Source organism: Peromyscus eremicus, chromosome 18, assembly GCF_949786415.1.
Source record: "Peromyscus eremicus chromosome 18, PerEre_H2_v1, whole genome shotgun sequence".
Taxonomy (NCBI): domain Eukaryota; kingdom Metazoa; phylum Chordata; class Mammalia; order Rodentia; family Cricetidae; genus Peromyscus; species Peromyscus eremicus.
Window position 1 is genome coordinate 35,093,295 of NC_081434.1, and position 7,787 is coordinate 35,101,081.

Below are 7,787 nucleotides of genomic sequence, written 5' to 3' on the forward strand. Positions count from 1 at the left end.
GATACTTGCCACATCCTTTATTTGAGACTGGTTTTCTTTGCGGCTCATTGCTGTGTATTCAGGCTAGCCGGCCTGTAATTTTTCCAAAGATTCTTCTATCTTTGTTTCTCATCTTCCCATAGGGGCACTAGGATTAGATAGGCCCTATGAAACCCAGTTTTTACCTGGGCGCTGGAGAACTTGGGTCCTCATGCTTGTGTGACAAACCACTGAGTCATCTCTCCAACACAACCTCCTCCTTCTTGTCTCCCTCTCCCCTCCTCTTATAAGTCCTATAAATTCAGTTTTCATTGTTTAAAAGAAATCCTGTTTGGGAGGCATCCAGGCAGTGGGACCGGGTCCTGTGCTCAGTGCATGAGTTGGCTGTTTGAAACCTGGGGCTTATGCAGGGTCGCTTGGCTCGGCCTGGGAGGAGGGGACTGGACCTACCTGGACTGAGTCTACTAGGTTGATCTCAATCCTTGGGGGAGTCTTTGCCCTGGAGGAGATGGGAATGGGGGGATGGGCTGGAGGGAAGGGGAGGGGGGTGGGAGGGGGGAGAACAAGGGAATCCGTGGTTGATATGTAGAATTAAATTATACTGTAAAATAAAATAAAGAAGAAGAAGAAAAAAGAAATCCATAAGGAGCATAACTGTGCCAGGAAAAGGACTCCCAGTTCATAAGAGGCCATTCTGTGTTTTAACTGGAACGCCTCTTCGTGGAGTACCAGAGGGTCACACAAAGCCAAAATGGAACCTCTGATTAAGACTGGGAAAATACTGAAGCCAAGTGTGATGGCTATTCTTGTCTGTCAACTTGACTACATCTGGATTGGCCAAAGTCCAAAACTGGAGGGCATTTTTTGCTTAATTTGACTTAGGAAGATCCAGTTCTAATCCAGATCTTTGAGGTAGGAATGCATGCCTATAATCTAGATCGAGAGACAGAGGAGAGAGAGACAGAGAGAGACATAGAGAGACACACACAGAGACAGAGACAGAGACAGAGACACATGAGAGAGAAATTCATTGTGTAAGTTCTGTTACTTTAGATAACCCTGACTAATAGGACCAAGTAGTAGTGTTGATTATGGTTGGAAGCTGTTTTTAACCACTGGAGAATTTAGTAGACCTAAAGTCCTGATAAGCACAAGGACAGAACTGGAACACTTTAAACACATCTGAGTGTAAGTTAGAAATTACTACGAGGCCGAAGTGAGTTCAGTAGAAATGTTCAGTGACTCTGACACCAAAACCAGGCATGAGCCAACGCTGGAGTACTCAAACAACTTGAAGCTTATGAGCTGTTAAAAAAAAGGAACATAAAGTTGGGGGGTTTATATGGGAGGAGTAAGGAGAGGAGTTGGGTTGAATATGATCAAATTTTATTGTATGGAATTTTCAAAGAATTAATAAAAGTGTTTTTTAAAAAGCCAAAAATTGGTGCAGCATAAGGGGTGCAAAGTCAGAGTCAGGGGTTCATGGAAGACCTCCTAGATAAATTTACTAGCCAGTGATTTCAAAATGGTAGAACAGCCACTACAAACCAGTGTTCGCTACTTTGGAGGACTGGGCCTTACTGTTGTTAGGCATAACAGGGCCAACCCTTTCATAGGAGGCAAGCAGCATAGACTCCAGAGGGTCAGAATCTTGGCTGATTTGGAAATTAGACAGAGAGTACATTTTCATCAAGTAATGATCCCGCTTTTGTACAGGCACAATAAAGATGTTTTAAACACTTGAACAAGGCAGATTGCATATTTGGGAGATGAAAGATTGGAGGCATCAGCTGATAGTTCTTGTGGCGGCGGCAGCGGCCCCTCGACTCAATACCTTTCCTCATTAACTAATAGTAGCATCTCCTCTTTATCATGCAGATACTTATTTAAAGCATTCTTTGATAAGGGGTGACTTTAAAAAAATAGTTTATTATATTGATAGTGTTGGGCTGCTCGAGAGGTTTTTCTGTTTTTTCTTTCTCATTGCAGCAAGGTAGCAGGCATGCTGGATATTAGAATTTCTATTATTAGAAAGAATAATAGCGCCATCATTTAATTTTACTTACACATTTTATTATATTTGTCCAACTGAGTGCTATTATGTTCCAGAATAATGGGGGATATTCATAACCTTCTTCAATCTCAAAATAAACCAGAGACTTGAAGTTTTCCCTCAGGTACCTCCAGTCTCAAATTCAAGTATTATTCCTCCTTGCACACGTCTCCATTTTGTTCCCTCCGACCATCCAATTTTAAATATTGCTTCCTATCCCTGAGGGCTTTATACCCTGAATCACAGGCTGCATTTAAACAGACTTCACTTAGAGTTAATGAGTTGAATGTGCCTACTTGTTAGTCATAGTCCGAACAAATGCAAAATAAAGTAGGCTTATTTGAATACACAAAATGGCCACCTATAAAGTCATAGGTTATCAAATTGTAGAATTGGATTTGTCCTGTTTCCTTGGCCAAGGTAAAAGACAGAGTGCTAACCTCTTGGTAACACTTTTTTTTTACAGTGAAAGAAGATACAGTACTTTTGATTACCTATCAACTTTAATATTTGCAGATGTGGAGAAGCCCCAGTCTGTTAACTACAGAGACGCCTTGACCTACTTTCCTTGATTTTCTCTTCTTGCATTTTAACATGCAGGATGAAGGACTGTAGATTTTTATCATTTCTTCTTAGCATTTTCTACAAGGAAAAGAACACCAAAAATCTTTTGGAGGGAAAAACAGTGAAAAGACTCTTGAGGCCAATTTGATAAAAAGCATTGTTTTAAGTAACTTCTAAAATAAGACACACTGAGACTTTTGCAAGGAGAGACAAGGAATTGTCTTCAAATAGTGCAAAAAGATAAAACTAGTCATATTCCCCATGAACACTTGGCTTGGAAAGTATTTATAAGGCAATGCTTCTTTCACCTGCCTTTCATAAATCTATCAGATACCAAGGGACATAAGATATTGGGAGTTGTCTTTTTGGACTTAATTGGGAAGAGAGCTGAGTTTGTCTAGGGGAAAGCATACTCTCCTGTGTCAGATTTGGGGGCTGTTGATAAAATACTCAAAAGACACAGTTATCTGAGGAGATCAACCAAACCTAAACCACAGAAGAGAAAAACAACAGTACCTTTAGCATATACCACTGAAGACAAGATGGTGTGGAACACAGTTTTTAAGCTATCAATATTCTCACCAAGAGACTTCATGAGAAACCCCCAGCAGATACTGTGACCATGAGGATGCAGAATGGGAGATGCTGAGCTATGGAAGGAATAAGGAGTCTAGGACAAGTACTGAGCATGTGTGATGCCCAAGCACGTTTATGTCAGTAGGTATTTGGGAAGGAGGGCTTGAAATGAAGGGAAGAGTTCTGAAGTCATTGGCCTCTGAAAGCCAGAGAAATAGGGTTCAGTAAGTGGAGGTGGGTATTCCTACCACCCATAAAAATGTGAATGTGTCCACATAGTTCCTTTTAAAAATCTAGGAAATAATGCAGTCTAAGCTGTAGTTCCCAGTGTCTTGGAGTGCTGAGTTATTGAGCATTCATCTGTAAATCTATCATTGTGAAATCCAGGGTTGCTGCAGAGTGAAATCTATTGAGGACTTTTTGACAGAGCATAGTCAAGGGCAGCAGCAACACCAGTGGACCCCTGCCAATTAGGTCAGAGGGAGGACCCTAGCTAGCAGTCAGGACCAAAGTGACTCTCTCTCTAGCTGGCCTATTCTTGGTTTATCTCACGATGACATTAGCACGTCAGGCACATTCCCTGAATGTGATATTCACGTATCAAATATTTATTGATGCTCAATACTTGTCCCAGACGCCTTATTCCTTCCATTAGTTCAGCATCTCTCATTCTGGTTCCTCATGATCACAGTATCTGCTGGGGGTCCCTCATGAAGCCTCTTGGCGTGAATACTGATAACTAAAAAAAAAAAAAAAAAAAAAAAAAAAAAAAAAGTGTTTTCTGTTTTATCTTGTTTCCAAGCAAGGAGAATTGTACCAGGTCCAGTTGTGAAGCTCTGTCCACCACTCCAATAGTTTTGTCTGTTATAGTATGCTGGGCAACTGCATAAAGAAAACAATCTGGGATAATTCTTGGGCGATCATGGGGGTTATGACTCAAGATGGCGGAGGTTAGGTCAGGTTGAATCCCTGCAGCCAATTCCATCAGATGATAAACTCATCCTTGTTAAACTCATTTAACTTTAATTACTCCCTAAATGCCCTATCACCAAACACAATCTCACTGAAGGTTAAGATTTCAGCACATAACTTGGGGGAGGAAAAGTTCAGTCCACAGCAGAATTCCTTAGTTTCATTGAACCGAATTTCAAGTTCAGGTTTGTTGCCAAGAGGGAAAGAAATGAAACATTCTTTACATGCCCAAATTCTACAGATTTAAAACAGAATTTCCTCCCTAAAGACTCTTACCTTCTGCCAAAATATCCCCCAAATATTTTCACCTAGGCATTTCGTTATTCAGTGGACAATGGACTCTCTTAATTTCTGTGTTTGAAAAGTCATCTACAATTGAAATCGGTATCTTAATGCAACCTAATCGATATGACATGCAAAGGAATTGAAATGGTCGTGTTTGGGTAACCATTCTACCTTTAATTCAGACTGGGGTGCTATCCCATGATGCCAATCATTGAATGACAATGTACGGGGGAGCTACTACTGCCCACCATCTCTCCCAGTAAGCAGGAGCTGTATGAGTTGCAATCCCTTCTGATGCAATTTTTTGTTACAGTGAGTATTAATTTTTCTGTATCATCTTCAATCCATAGCATTCACAGTAGACTGGAAACTAAGCCATTGGGAGTTTCTCCTGAGACATTTGCATTTACATGAAGTGGTAATAAGGGTCTGAACAAGTAAAAAGAACAACCACAATGAACCATTTTTTTAAATGTCCACAGTGAAAGGTTTGGTTTTTTTTCTTTCTTTTCATCTCTTTCCAGAACTGTGTGGACATAGAGAGTGAACTAAAGACAGTGCTTCTACTCTGTCTCCAGTAATTGCTTTTGCCTGTGACTTGATGTTTGAGGTATGGCATGGAGTAAGGTTTTAATATATGCCAGAAACTGTTCCAGGCATCTTCAGGTTTCCTCATTAACCCCCTCAATAGCCATGTGAGCTACACGACATTATTCTTACTTTATAGTGAAGTTACGGGGTTTGCCTAATTTTACAAGTTAAAGATAAGTCTTTTTCTGGCTGCCAAATCCCAAAGGCTTTCCACAACACCTGAACTAATAAAACCAGACTATGCTAGGGTATACTGGGAACCACAGATCAAATATGGCCTACCACCCTGGAAAATTACCATTTCTCATGGGAGTTGCATTTTACTGGAGCAACTATAACAAACACCCCTGAGTCAGAAACAACAAAAATTTACTTCCTTATAGTTCTATAGGCTGGCAGTCTAAGATCATGATGTTATAAGGATGAATTTGTGCTATGTTTCTGTCTCTATGGTTTAAAATGGTTATTGTGCTCTGGCCCCTTCATGTGATCTTTCTTCTATGTCTGTCTTAATCTCCTCCTCCTCCTCCTCCTCCTCCTCCTCCTCCTCCTCCTCCTCCTTCTCTTCCTCCTCCTCCTCCTTCTCCTTCTCCTCTTCCTCCTCCTCTTTCTCTTCCTCCTCCTCCTCCTCCTTCTGCTCTTCTCTTTTCCTCATCTTCCTCTATCCTCCCCATTCTTATTTTACAGTTAATCACAGCACAGGAGGATTTGAGCACACCTCAATGACCTACTTCACCTTAGATGTCTCTTCAAGGATGGTCAATATCTGAGGTCCTGGAAGACAAGATGACTTACACACATAGAACTGAGGAGGCACAATTCAGCCCAAATCAGCAGGTCATCTGAAACGCCCAGGAAGGGAAAGGATGTAAGGTATAATACATAGTAGCCTGGACTTCAGATGTGATTGCTTTAGTGGAATATTCATTCATTCATTAAGTAGACAAGTTTACTTGGACAAGTCTTTTACCTGTCTGTTCTTCAGTGTCTGTCTTTGAAATGAGATCATAGTCTCTTCTAAATTGTGTGAGGAGATTTGGTGAATTAATACATGTCAAGCACATAGCTGGAATGCACTAAATACAGCACGTTCTCTTCCTTCTTAGATAGAGTAAAATGCAGAAACTCTTTCTCTTTCATGGTCTATATTTGAGATGTACAAGATGATGTTTTGCTGTGCATCAGGAAAGGATTGCTACGGTACCATCAGCACACAAAGGCAGCCTTTTGTGGAAAGCACAGCTGAAATGTTCTCTTAGCAAGGGCTCAGCACACAGCAACATTGATGACCACAGTCCTCTGCCATACAGGACCTCATTAGGCCTTTTCATCTCAATATAAGTACATCTTCCCACCATTTGGTTTACACCCCTGCTTCCCCTTTGCCTGTTGCCGCTCTACTGTATTTCTGTGTGCTCTACTCTTTTATTTTTAGGATTCTACATGAAAATGAGATCATGAAGTGTTTGATTTCTATGTCTGACTTATGTCACCTGTCACATAACATGCTCCAGGTTCACCCACGGTGTCATCAAAGGCAGGACCCTTTCCATTTCAGAGATTGAGCAATATTCCAGCGTACGTTGATGACACATGTTTCTGTATGCACAGAGATCCCATTTTCTTTGCCTCCACATCTGTTAATACATACTTTGATTCTTCACATATCTTAGCTTTGGGGAGAAATGCTGCAGTTGGCCCAGGAACACAAACATCTGGACAAAGTATTGATTACATTCCCTTCACTTGATACCCATAGAGGGGTTACTAAGAACACAATCAGGGACCCAGAAGTAAATACAAAGTTGTATGGCCAACTAATTTTCATGAAGAACACCAAGAAGATGTAGGAAATGGATAGCCTCATCAATAACCAATATTGAGAAAACTAGATATCTATATAACAGTGAATAGAGTTAGACTCTTTTACTATACACACAAACCAACTTAAACTAGATCAAAGATATGGATGTAAGGCAAGGGACCATAAACCCCCTAGAAGAAAACACAGGAGATTTGCCATGACAATAATTTTCTGATATTATACAAAAAATTTAGGCAAAAGTAAATAAATAGGACTCCATCAAACAAACAAACAAACAAAAAAAAAAAAACCCTTCTAGACAGCAAAAAAAATTACCCACAAAAATGTAAAAGCTGCCTGCTAATCAGCAGAAACTATTTGTTAACCTAACTTCTTTTAATCCTTAAGTTAAAAGTATTGTATTAGGCTGGGTGGTGATGGCACATGTATTTAATCCCAGCACTATGGGGGCAGAGGCAGGTGGATTTCTGTGAGTTGGAGGCGAGCCTGATCTACAGAGCAAGTTACAGGACAGCCAGGACTACACAGAGAAACCCTGTCTCAAAAAAAACATTGTGTTAGTCTATAATGAAACACTTGAGTCTGGCAGTACTGTCAAGGAAAGAGGTATAGTCACTCACAGTTGTGTAGATGCAAGGACAGGACACCAGCAGTGTCTGGGCTCTGAGGAGAGCTTTCTCAGCTGCACTTTGTCCTGGCAAGTGACAAAGGGAGTTGGATACATCATAGTAAGAGATCACATGACTGATCAGGAAGCCCAGATACTGGGGCCAAATTCAGGCTTTTATAGAAGCACAGTCCCACAGGGAACATCTCTTCTGAAGCAAGCCCCCGCTGATCCAAAGACCCACTATTGAGCTTTATCCCTTCCCAACTCTGTCACTGCTGAATCCAACCCTTTTGTGAGGGATTGAACAATATACAAACTATAGCCTGGAGCCA